We start from the raw sequence: 13942 nt of genomic DNA on the forward strand, positions 1-13942 counted from the left end.
ATCCCTGTAATATTCCACCCATTGTGTCTACATAGCTAATAGTAATGACAGTCCAATGAGATAATTTGTTTCAGGGCTCAATTTTAAAATTGTTTAAAAGCATTCAATGAACTCTGAAAACTTATAAAACTATAGACTTCATCAGTTCAAAGAAGAAATTGTAAATTAGGGGTTCTTAACCTGAACATTAGAACATAGAACTACAACAGCATAGGAACAGGCCCTTCAGCCCATGATGTTGTGCCGAACATGACACCAAATTAAACTAATCCCTTTTGCCTGCCCTTGGTCCATATGCCCCCATTCCTTGCATATTTATGTGTTTATCTAAAAGTCCCTTAAACGCCCCTATTGTATCTGCCTCCACCACCACCCTTGGCAGCACATTCCAGACATCTACCACTCTCTGTGTAAGAAAACTTGCCTCTCATATCTCCTTTGAACTTTTCCCCCTTTCACTTCAAATGCATGTCTCCTCGTTTTTGACATTTCAACTCTAGGAAACACACACTCATTATCTTTGCATCTCACAAATTTATAGACTTCTATCAAGTCTCCCCTCGGCCTCCGCCACTCCAGAGAAACAACCAGAGTTTTTCTAGCCTCTCCTTATAGTTCATACCCTCTATTCCAGGCAGCATCCTGGTAAACCTCTTCTGTACCCTTTCCGAAGTCTCCACATCCTTCCTGTAATGCAGCGACCAGAATTGAATGCAGTATTCTAAGTGTGGCCTAATCAAAGTCTTATAAAGCTGCAACAATGATATCCTGACTCCTATACTCAATTCCCTGACCAATAAAAGCAAGCATGCCATAAGCCTTCTTTACCACCCTATCTACTTGCGTGGCCACTTTCAGGGAGCTATGGACGTGAACTCCAAGATCCCTCTGTACATCAATGCTCTTCAGGATCCTGCTATTAACTGTATAATTTTCCTTAAAATTTGATCTCCCAAAGTACAGTACCTCAAACTTATACAGGTTAAATTCCATCTGCCATTTCTCTATCCATATCTGCAACTGACCTATATCCTGCTGTAACCTTTGACAACCATCTACACTATCCACAACACCAATGATCTTTGTATCGTCTGCAAAAAAACTAACCCACCCATCTACATTTTCATCTAAGTCATTTACATCTATCACAAACAGCAGAGGTCCCAGTACGGATCCCTGTGGAACACCACTAGTCACGGACCTCCAGCCTGATAAACACCCCTCCACCACTACCTTCTGTCCTCCATGGGCAAGCCAATTCTGAATCCACGACGCCAAGTTACCGTGAATCCCAAGTATCTTAATCTTCTGGATGAGCCTAATACGAGGGAGCTTGTCAAAAAGCTTACTCAAATCCATGTGAACAACATCGACTGCTCTAACCTCATAGACCACCTTTGTCACCTCCTCAAAAAATTCAATCAAGTTAGTAAGACATGACCTGCCCTGCACAAAGCCATGCTGACTGTCCCTAATTAGGCCATGCTTTTCCAAATGTGTCTAAATCCTATCCCTGAGAATTGATCATTGATCTATAGTTTCCTGGGTTATCCCTATTTCCCTTCTTGAATAGAGGAACAACATTAGCTACTCATCAGTCTTCTTGGACCTCTGCAGTGGCTAATGAGGCTACAAAGATTTGGTCAAGGCCCCAGCAATCTCCCCTCTTGCCTCTCTCAAAACGTGGTGTAGATACCATTGGGCCCTGGAGACTTATCCACCTTAATGCTCTTCAAGAGGTCCAACACCACTTCTTTCTTAATCTTAAAATGCCATGGCATATTAGCATGCCCCACACAAATCTCACGACCTCCATATCCTTCTCCTGGGTGAATACTGACACAAAATATTCTTTCAGGATCTCACCCACATCCTCTGCCTCCAAGCACAAGTTCCCTCCTTTATTCTTGAGAGGTCCTACCTTATCCCTAGTTATCCTCTGGTTTTCAATGTATATATAGAATGTTTTGAGATTCTCTTTAATCCTACTTACCAAGGTTATTTCATGGCCCCTTATTGCTCTCCTTATTCCCCATTCGAGTTCTTTCCTGCTTTCTTTATATTCCTCATGGACCCTGTCTGATTTTAGCTTCCTCAACCTTACATATGCTTTTTTTTCCTTTGACTAAATGTACAAGCCCCTTCATTATCCAAAGGTCCCTTACCTTGCCATCCTTGTCCTTCCTCCTTACTGGAACATGCCAGTGCTGAACTCTCATAAGCAGGTCTTTAAACAATTCCCACATCAAATGTGGACTTGCCTGATAGCAGCTCTTCCCAATTATCGTTCCCTAGCTCATGCCTAACACTGACATAATTTGTCCTCTATCAATTTAGTACCTTGCCAGAAGGTCCTGACTATCCTGACATTAGGTTATAGATTGTTCAGAGCAGATTACATTGTTATGGAGATGAGTGGATCTCAAGAAGAATCCATGAATTCAATTTATCTGGGCATGTGCTTACTGGGAAAAATTTGGTTGCAGTTCGGAGTTGTACAGATGCTCGAGCAGAAGTTGTACCAGGCAGTTCAAGTACTGCTGTTAGCAAACTCCAAGCAGTTAGGGCTCATGAGAAGTCTCAGGAAGTCGTGACATTGGGCTGTGAAAAAAAAAGTAAGGGTTATAAAGCAGCCCTAGCAGCCCATTAATCACTCTGCAGTTGCGAGTAGGATGAAGAAAGCTCACAAGAAATGTTTGCTTGTTGTAGCTGCGAAAGATTAGATTTTACAGAAATTCTCCAGTAACTTGGTGGAACTAACTGCTAGATAAAAGTTGAAGTTATACCAATAATTAGACCCTTGGGAGAAGACTCAGGAGTCCTGGGGAATTTGATCTTGTGAGAAGAAATTGACCTACCAAGACTACTAAGCAAGCAATCATTGAGGTAGGTCAAGTCAGACCGCTTGTTTGAAAGAAACGTTTTTAACAAGGTGACTAATCAAAAAAATTTTGGAAAATTCTTAATGATAGACCATAATGAATATGTTTTTCAGAACACAGTTACTTTAGATTAAAATTTCACATTCTTGCACAGGGCCCAGGAATGCAGCAGTGTTGCGTAGAGAGCTGGGGAGGGGTGAGGTGCTAGATGAGTGTGCAAACATTGGTGAAAGTTCCAGACTTAGTGGGAACCTCCTCATCCTCAGCCTGCATTCTGTTAGTTGGTCTGAATGCAAGAACGAACCAACTATATCAATACCATCTATGTCAGCTCTTACTGACTGCTAAACCACCAACTGCATCCCCAACTTCTGACAGCTACTAACCTTAGACACCATGAATCCCAAATGCCGGACTTGACATCTCCCCAACCCCCATCACCACTGACTCAATGCCTTCAAACCAACACTCATTCAACACAAGACACCCCATACCCACCAAGCCAGGTGGGACCCAATCCATCAAACCATCACCCATGTCTCCTCCCAGCAGACTCAGTACACTCCAAACCATCCCAACATCCCCTGACCAGGCAGCTTCCCCCCACAACCTATCCCTGAACCGACCTTATTGTCTCCCTACCACCATGACATGACCAATATCCAAATTGCCAACTTACCCTAAACACTATTCTCTTATTTGACACCCTATCCAGCTGGCACCTTGATCCCCTTACCAAATTGGCACCCTATCTCTCATCCATCTATTAGCCTATTTACCTCACACACCTGGCACCCTACCTCCTCAGCCAACTGACACCCTACCCACTTCACCCAGCTGGAACCCTACTTACTTCATTGAGCCAGAACATAAGACAGCCACATTTTCCTGCCAAAGGTTTTCTCATATACTTCAGTATAAGTATGCAGCTCCACCTGCCAACCTCGGGCATTAGTACGCAGCCTCAACATTTCACACCACAAATCCATGCTTTAATTACCACTACCTTATAAATGGGTGCAAGCAGCAAGAGCTATGGTGTGAAGAAGCGCGGAAATTTAACGCACACTCGCTCTTTGAGTTTGATGCTGATCACACTTCAAAACAGTAATTGCCCACATCCAAACTAGCAGCTCACTTTTATAATTTGTCTGTAAATCAAACCTGCTTTTTTGGGGGGATTTTGCAAAGCTTCACATATCAACTTATATCCTGACATCTATTTCATTTAATTAGCTATAAAGCACTTTGGTATGCCCTGGACTGTAAAAGGTGGCATATAAATGCTACTTCCTTATTCCTTTCCAATGTCCTGCAGCAGTAGAAATGTTTGTTTTAGAAATGCCATTTAACGATTTTAAAACAATGATCACATGGAGAGTCAAGGAGGAGACAAAGTAGGACGCTCTGGTCGGAGCTCTTCTGCTTGCCAGTCCCTTTACCTTTTTACCCACTTTTTGTTCTCTTTCCTCTTTGTGGTTTTCCCTTTCTCCATGCACCACCCCCCCACGGAGAGTGGAGTTGGGGAGCAACTGGGCCAAGTCCTGCAGCGGACTGGAGCAGGCACAGGCCATGTCTTGCAGCAGAACCACCACAGGCAGTGTGGCCTTGTGCTCTGGGACCTGTAGGCACGCCCCGTGAGCCTCAGGACACCGTGAGCAGTGAGCCTTGGAGCAGCACATGGGCTGCGAGCCTGGAGCAGCGCAGGGAAGAAGCCCCGCAGCTGCATTTGGGAAGCAGCCCCCAGAGCAGTGCGCAGGCAGCAAGTCCTGAAAAGAGGCCGGTATGAGGGGACAATCCTTATTTTAGAACACTCTAATGTTAACTTATTTTCAACTCTGTAATTAAGTAACTACTTCTATTCTTCTGCTGTATCCAAGAATTGTACTTAGCTGCTTGTACCTAAGATGTCGCCATAAGAAGGCAGACATTGGAAAAGATTTTCACTGCACTCCTACAATGGAGTACACGTGACAATAAAAGGATATTGTATATTGGATTGTGCATCACTGCATATGTATCATTTGAGTATAAAAAGCACACTTTCCTTTATCACCAAAATGGAAAGAGTTTCTTCATTTATATGAAATACAAGCTGAAACTGAAAAGAATTTACTGGCTTCTTTTAGTGTTAAATTAAGCAAAAAACCAAAGAACTGCAGATGGTGGAAATCCGAAACAAAAACAGAAATTGCTGGAGAACCTCAACAGGTCTGGCAGCCTCTGTGGACAGAAAGCAGAGTTTTGGGCCCAATGACCCTTCTTCACAACACAAAGACCCTTCTGAATAAAGCTGAATAAAGCTCTGCTTTCTCTCTACAGATGCTGCCAGACCTGTTGAAGTTCTCCAGCAGTTTCTGTTTTCCTTTTAGTGTAATGCTAGTTTGGTGAGACCGAGCACATTGACCCAGAAATGAAAACTACTAGCTGACTTCAGGCTCACTGCCTTCTAATCTGCATTCATTCTGCCTGTCCGCACATGTTTATGCACTTCAATAAACTTCCATCCTCTCAGCCGGATAGCAAAACCTCTCCCAAATTCTCCTCTTGTTATCTGGAAGATATATCTTAGAATAATTTCAGCATTAACCTCCCATCCTTGAAAAGATTTACCTGTGGCATTTGTGACATTATTGTAATGTATTCAGACTGCCTGACAATATATCGTAAGCTCGTTAAATGTATCCTTTTTTCTCAGAACGTTGCAGAGAAATTCTGGGAACTTTTCTTTTCCGCTCTACTCTTATATTGCTTTCTGGTCATTCACATGGCTTCAATAAGGCCACAATCTACAGAATAAAATTCCAGCTTTGGGTAAACTATGGCCTATGCTCGTGACTATTCAGAGTATTGAGAACATGATATTCTTGGCAAATATTTAACCACATGCTATAATGGTGATACATACAAGTCACTATGTATTAAAACAATTAAATAGTGGAGAAATTTCCAGTGAATTAATCCAAGTCAATACAATATATTGATCACATACTGTCAGCAGAAGAAACAAATTCAGTTAAGTCCGGCAAGTCACATGAAATCAATTTTCATTACCAACAGGCAATGACTGCTACATTTCCTGACAATTCCCAGTTACAGATTTCCATACACTTTCTTGTCATATGTCCTACTATTGAGACCATCACTCCAGAAAGACAAATCCACATTCTGTAAAAGAACATTTTTCACTGCACCCCTTAGTGTGGTAATTCCTAATCATTTTGCTTCTCTACATTCATCTGATTATCCTATCAGTGAGGTTTCCTGTGTCTCACGTACCACCAATTTATGCATTCCTACTTTAGTTTTTGTTAATCCCTCATAAAATGTTTAGATTCTTCAATAATTAAACCGTTGTGTTATCACTTCTCAAAGTTTTCTTTAAAAGGTTGCAGTAGATTAAGCTATTGGTTTTGAACACAGTTTTTGTAGTCTGGATGAATTAGGAATGAAACCTTAATTAGAGACCAGACTGATAGGAAAAACATCTCACCGAAATGAAGTTACGTTGCTTTCATATGTTCCCATGGAACTTGAGCAGGAACTAGACATACTTTAGCATAAAGAGCAAGAGGATGTACTGTGGGAAATGGAAAAGTCACCGTGATGTAATGCAAACCCCCAGGGTTTCCTCTATTGTTTTCACACTTATGACGCAAGATCAGAAGATGCTCCAATGAGGTTTATCTTAGCAGCTGATAGGCCCTCAAAATTAGGCTGTAACATTCGGAGAGTACACATTATTGCATAGGATCATATACTTCCACAGGGGTGGGTGGACACAGATAGAGACTGCAGTGTGAAGGCTGATTTATTGATCCCCCAAGTGTACTGTGCGCTTGTCTGACATAGGTTACCAAATGTACACACATCTTGTTGACGCTCAACTGAATGCAACAATGCACATCATAACTGGAATCCTCTGCTCAAGACCCCTCCCCTGGGTTTCTGCCCTCCCTTACATACAAAAACCCACAAGGTGGTTGAAACCATCCATGCTGCACCTCCCTTAACTGCTCCATGATGGCTTATTTAATCCATCTACTGCCCACCGTCCATCTCAGCATCCCACTGGAGCAACCTTCCCAAGTAAGGCCTACCAGCAGACATCCTTTGGAGTAAAAAATGGGAAACACAGGAAGACATTATTAAGTTTCTGGTGGCAAATCCCATCTGTTGAATTTCTGATGAAGGGTCTAGGCCCGAAATGTCAGCCTTTCTGCTCCTATGATGCTGCTTGGCCTGCTGTGTTCATCCAGCTCTGCACCTTGTTGTCTCGGATTCTCCAGCATCTGCAGTTCCTACTATCTCTGTTGAATGGCAGGCTTTGACCTACCATGGTATGAGTGGTCCTTGCTAACCAGGGTCAATGCATAGGCAATCTCCACCACTAAGGCCTCAGTGCAATCACCTTTTACACTGGTAGAGAGACATAGAATACTGCACATTACTGGGGTATGTCCCCTTGACTGGCTAAGTAGCAAGCTAATCACCTTAAGCCCAGAAAATGAGGACATGATCACTTAACTCCAGACATTTGCTGAAGAGATAAAAATAAAAGTTCCAAACAATAAGGTAAGTGCTAGGAATGTCTGCAGATATTCTGCTGTAATTACAGCTGACAATCAGGTGAACTGTTGAGAAATTTCCATCCTTTTGTTCCAGGTGAAATATTCTCTATCTACCGATAACGTAACTGATGGGATGGAAATAATGCTTACTTCATAATGTTTAAAAACAAAAGAACTGTCCATGAGGGGGAAGAAAATTACCCTTTTTTCAAAAATTGATTCAAAAATATTTCTAGGACCTGTTACGAGGAGGAAGCGGAAGCTAGGAAGAGTTAGGAAACATTGCCTTGCATATGGACTCAATAAGCTGTAAATAAACATCACTGCATCAAATCTGCAATTAACACAACTTGAGTCTTCACTAACAATTACTGTTAAGATTTTCCACTATCCAATTAGATGTTCCTGAAATTTCAACACCATCAATTTCAGTAAATGAATAGTTTATGCCGCTCCACTCAGTTCATCAGCTCCCATAGTTTCAACATAATGAAAATCCCTCCACTTCAACAGAACAAAATAGAAATGTTTAAAGTTAAGACTCAAAAAAAAATTTCGCCAATGAGGTTGGTACTTGCAATAGAACTTAACTTTTTTAAAAACAAAATGTGTTATCACCAGATGCGGAAAGAGTGATTGGCTCCCTTCTTTTCTTAAACCCCGCTCAGGCAATTGCAACAAATATTTTTATTTTTCTGTCCATGCCACCATTTATTGCTAATCTCTAATTGCCCAGACAGCAGTTAAGTGTCAACCACATTGCTGTGGGTCTGGTGTCACATGTAGGCCAGACCAGGTAAGAATGGCAGACTTCCTTCCCTGAAGGACATTAATTAACTGAATGGGATTTAACAACAATTAACAATGGTTACAGGAGACTTTTTTTAGTTTATTTAATTCAAACTTCACATTCGCCGTGGTGGGATTCAAACCTATGTCACCAGAGCATTAGCTTGTGGTCCTGGAATAGTCTAAAACATTGTGCAATCATCAGCTAACATCCCCACTTTTGACCTTACGGTGGAGGAGAGGTCATTGATGAAGCAGCTGTAAATTGTTGGGCCTAGTAGGACATTACCCTAAGGAACTCCTGCAGAGATATCCTGGAGCTAAGATGACTGACCTCCAACAACCACAACCATCTTCCTTTGTGCCAGGTATGACTCCCAACCACCGGAGAATTTTTCCCCAATTCTTGTTGACTCCACTTTTGCTAGGATACCTTGATGCTCCACTCGGTTGAATGCAGCTATGATATCAAGGTTTGTCACTCTCACCTCAACTTTAAAACTCATCTCCTTTGTCCATGTTTGAGCCAAGGCTGTAATGTGGTCAGGAGCTGAGTGGACCTGGCGGAACCCAAGCTGGGCGTCACTGAGAGGTGCTGCTTAATAGCCCTATTGACAACACCTTCCATCACTTTATTCATGATCGAGAGTAGATTGATTGGGCAATAATCGGCTGGGCTGGGTTTGTGCTGTGTTTTATGTACAGTATGTGCATGGTCAATTTTCCGCATTGTTGGGTAGATGCTTAGCTTAGCTAAGGTTTAGCTAGGGTTAAGTTCTGGAGAACAATTTTCAGTCCTATTCTTTTGCTGGAATGTTGTCAGGGTCCATATCCTGCAGTACTGCAGTATCCAGTGCCTTCAAACATTTCTTGATTTCACGTGGAGTGAATCAACTTGATGAACACTGGCATCTGTGAGGCAGAGGACCACTGCAGGAGGCCAAGGTGAACTATCCGCTCAACTCTTCTGGCTGAAGGTTATTGCAAATAGTCCAGCCTCATATTTTATTCTGATGTTCTGGCTAACCCCATCATTAAGGATGGGGGTATTTGAGGAGTTATTTAATTGACCACCATCATTCACAACCGCATGTGGCAGGACTGCAGAACATAGATCTGATTCATTGTTTTCAGATTCACTTAGCTACAGGCAGCTCTGTTTTGTAGCTTTACCAGGTTAATTCCTCATTTTCAGTTGCGCCTGGTGTTGTTCCTGGCATGCTCTCCTGCACACTTCACTGAATGATCCCCTGTTTGATCCCCTGGTTTGATTGTAATGGTAGAGTGGGGATATGCCATGCCATGAAGTTATAGATTATGTTGAAGTATGAATCTGCTTCTGATTATGGCCTAAATTCCTAATGGATGCCCAATGCCCAGTCCTGAGTTGCTAGATCTGTTCAAATTCTATCCCAATTAGCACAATGACAGTGCCACACAACATGAAGAAGATTTGACTTTGCCTTCACAGGAACTGTGTGATAATTCCTACCAATACTGTCATGGACAGACGAAGCTACGGCTGGTAGATTGGTGAGGATGAGTCAAGTATGTTCTACATCTAATCCAACTGTAAAGGGGGATTAAAATCAATTCCATCTCCATGGAGATAGCAAGAACTGCAGGTGCTGGAGCCAGAGACAAAACAGTATGGAGCTGGAGGAACACAGCAGGCCAGGTAAAATCAGAGGAGCAGGAAAGTTGATGTTTCGGGTCGGGACCCTTCTTCAGAAATGGGGAGGGGGAGGGGAGCTTAGAAATAAATAGAGAGAGAACGGGTGGGGCTGGGGAAGGTAGGTGGGATGGTGATAGGTGAGTGTAGGTAGGCAGTGGTATGTATTGATCAGTGGGTGGGTGAGGCAGATAGGTGGGAGAGAAGATGGACAGGTTGTGTCAGGTCAAGGAGGCGGTGATGGGAGGGGGGGGGTTGGACATGGGATGAGGCTGGGGTGGGGAGATTTTAAAACTGGTGAATTCTATGTTTAGGCCATTGGGCTGTAGACTCCCAAGGCGGAATATGAGGTGCTGCTCCTCCAGTTTGTGGGTGGTGTCACTGGGACACTGGAGGAGGCTCAGGATGGACATGTCTCCCAGGGAATAGGAGGGGGAGTTAAAATGGTTGGCAACCAGAAGGTATTATCATTTGTCACGTACAGAGCACAAATGCTCTAAGAAATGGTCTCCGATCTACGCTTGGTCTCTCCGATGTAGAGGAGGCCACATCGGGAGCAACAGGTACAGTAGATCAAGTTAATGGATGTACAGATGAACCCCTGTCTGATATGAAATGTTTGTTTTGGGCCTTGAATGAGGTGGGGGAGGAGGTGTAGGGGCAGGTATAGCACTTCCTGCGGTTGCAGGGAAAGGTGCCAGGGGTGGGACTAGTGGGAAAGGGGCTAGTGGGGAGTGTAGAACGGATGAGGGAGTCATGGAGTGAATGGTCCCTACGAAAGGCAGATAGGGCTGGGAAGGGAAATAGCTCTTTGGTTGTGGGGTCGGATTGAAGGTGGCAGAAGTGGCGGACAATGATATACGCTAGATGTGGAAGTTGGTGGGGCGATATGTGAGGACAAGGGGGATTCTGGCTTTATTCTTGTTGGAGGAGGGTGTGTGAGGGCAGAAGTGTGGGAAACACAAGAAATGTGGTTGAGGGCGTTTTTGATCACCAGAGGGGGATGTTACTGTCCTTGAAATAGGAGGATATCCAGGATGTTCGGGAGTGGAATACTCCATCTTGGGAGCAGATGCATTCCATCTACCTGTTATTCCATCTACCTGCCACAGCTGCTTCTACCTATACTACTCTTCCAGAACCAAGTAGCTGCTAACATCATTTTCATCCCATGTTTCTTAAAGATGTCAATTGAACTCAAGGTTTCTCAATCTCTCTGCTTCATATGAAATATAGATAATACTGACAGGAGAATAAACTTGTTCATATAGTGCCATAATACAGACTTATAACAATTCCCTGTTACAGGCAACAGAGTGAAGCATTTCCCATGGAGCCTGCTTGCTGTTCTTCAGTGATAGAACTAGGGGAGAAATTCCTCATTACTTTTAAATTTAAACTTGCATTGGCAGTAGCAGCACCTATTAGCTATCCCTGGTTGCCTTTCAAATGTTAATGATCAGCCACGTTCTTTAACGACTACAGTCCATTGTAATGAAAGTGCACCCACAGTTTTGTAGTTATTAATAATGCTTCCTTGGTACCTATTCTGACTTGGCATTGATTCCAACAATCATAACTCAGTCTCATACACATTATGGTACGAGGCAAGACAACTGCAGCTAGACAACTGCACACATTCTTTTACGGTTTCTGAGGCTGTGATTTTAATGTAAAGTTCACTGTTGCTTAGCAACAGATTTCTCAAACAATTGCCCATTACTTTGGTTCTAGTTTTTTTTTCCCCTTTAACTACTTTTCTTTAATGTGCATCTACCCTGTAGATGCTATTATAAAGGTAAATGTCCCTGCCCCCCACCCCGATCTATATAAACTGCCACGATGAAAATGTCTCAGAGATAGTAGGAACTGCAGATGCTGGAGAATCAGAGATAACAAGGTGCAGAGCTGGATGAACACAGCAGGCCAAGCAGCAGAGGAGCAGGAAGGCTCTGATGCTGCTTGGCCTGCTGTGTTCATCCAGCTCTACACCTTGTTAACCACGACGAAAATGTCAAATGGTATTAAATGTTTTCACTGAAGTATCCCAAGGCTGTTTTCTTAATCAGTCTTGTCAAATTCCAATTGTTTTCATTTCATGGTTGAAAGTACCATAATCTGTTCAAATAATACTACTGCACTACATTACTTCTAAATATTATAGATTGACACAATTGACCTCTGTTACATGTAACTTCTGTAAAATTTGAAATTTAACATTTACATTTTCAGGAATCCTGTCAGTTCAGACTCACCATTCACCAGCACCAGCACCACGACCAGCACCACCACCAGCACCACCACCACCACCAGCACCAGCACCACCAGCACCACCACGACCAGGACCAGCACCAGCACCACCACCACGACCAGCACCAGCACCATCAGCACCACCACCACCACGACCAGCACCACCACCAACACCCTATTCCCACTCCAAACCCAGTCATCAACTCAGTCTCTGTTTGACCGCAGCCTGGGGAGGTATGGTAGGTGCTAGCAGCTCTCTGGACTAATTGTAATGCAGACTGAAGACCAGTATAGATTGGGCTTCAGGCAATTTAAATAATTGTGAGGTGTTGCATTTTGGTAAGGCAAATCAGGCCAGCACTTGTATACAGTTAACAGTAGAGTCCAGGAGAATGTAGCCAAATGAAGAGACCTAGGGGTGCAGCTGCATGGTTCCTTGAAATTGAAGTCACAGGTAAACAGGGTGCTGAAGAAGGTGTATGGCATGCATGCCTTTATTGGTCACTGCATTGAGTATATGCTTTGTTGCAGCAGTATAGGACATCGATTAGGCCAGCTTTGGAACGTTGCATCCAATTCTGGTCTCCCTGCTATAGGAAATATGTTGATAAACCTGAAAGGGTTCAGTAAAGATTTACAAGGACGTTGCTGGGATTAGAGGCTTTGAGCTACAGGGAGAGGTTGAAAAGGCTGGGGCTTTATTCCCTGGAGCATCAGACACTGAGGGACCCTTTCTGAGGAAGGGTCACCAGACCCGAAACATTAACTCTGTTTTTTCCTTCACAGATGCTGCCAGACCTGCTGAGCTTTTCCAGCAACTTCGTTTTTGTTCCTGAGGGGCAGCCTTATTGAGCATTGTAAAATCATGAGGGGCATGGATAGGATGAATAGGAGCTACAAAATGAAGATAGCGGACAAAAGCACATCCCTCCCTGATGTGCTCAATGCTTTCTATGCTCGGTTCGAGCAGAATGCCAGTGGTGTAATGTCATCTGCCCCTCAACAGACCTGGACGCATCCGTCCCCTCCGTTACCACTGCAGATGTCAGATCGATCTTCCTGGGAGTCAACCCAAGGAAAGTGATGGGTCCAGACAGAATCCCCAGCTGCGCACTTAGATCCTGTGCAGACTAGCTGATGGAGGTATTCACTGACATCTTCAACATCTCCCTCCTACAAGCCGTAGTCTCCACCTGCTTCAAGAAGACACCATTATCCCAGTACCAAAGAAAACACATGCAACATGATTTAATGACTACCGCCTAGTAGCTCTGACCTCCATAATCATGAAGGGCTTTCAGAGGCTGGTCATGGCCCACATCAACTCCCAGCCTATCTTGATCCCCTGCAATTTGCCTAACGATGAAACAGGTCCACAACCGAGGCCAATTTGTATAGCCTTACACTCATCCCTGGAACGTCTGAATAACAAGTACACCTATGTTAGGCTCCTACTCATCGACTATAGCTCTGCCTTCAACATCATAATCCCCTCTAGACTAATCTCAAAACTCCAAGACCTAGGTCTTAGCTCTGCCCTCTGCACCTGGATCCACAGCTTCCTGATCCACAGACCACAATTGGTGAAGATAGACAACAACACCTCCTCCACAATAACACCCAACACTGACAAACCACCAGGATGCATTCTCAGCCCCTGACTGTACTCCCTGTGAGCCCACGACTCTGTAGCCAAATTCCGTAGGAATGCTATCTGCAAGTTTGTTGACGACACCGCCATGGTAGGACAGATATCAAACAATGATGAGTCAGAATAC

The sequence above is a fragment of the Rhincodon typus genome, chromosome 11 (assembly GCF_021869965.1).
Source record: "Rhincodon typus isolate 14 chromosome 11, sRhiTyp1.1, whole genome shotgun sequence".
Taxonomy (NCBI): Eukaryota; Metazoa; Chordata; class Chondrichthyes; order Orectolobiformes; family Rhincodontidae; genus Rhincodon; species Rhincodon typus.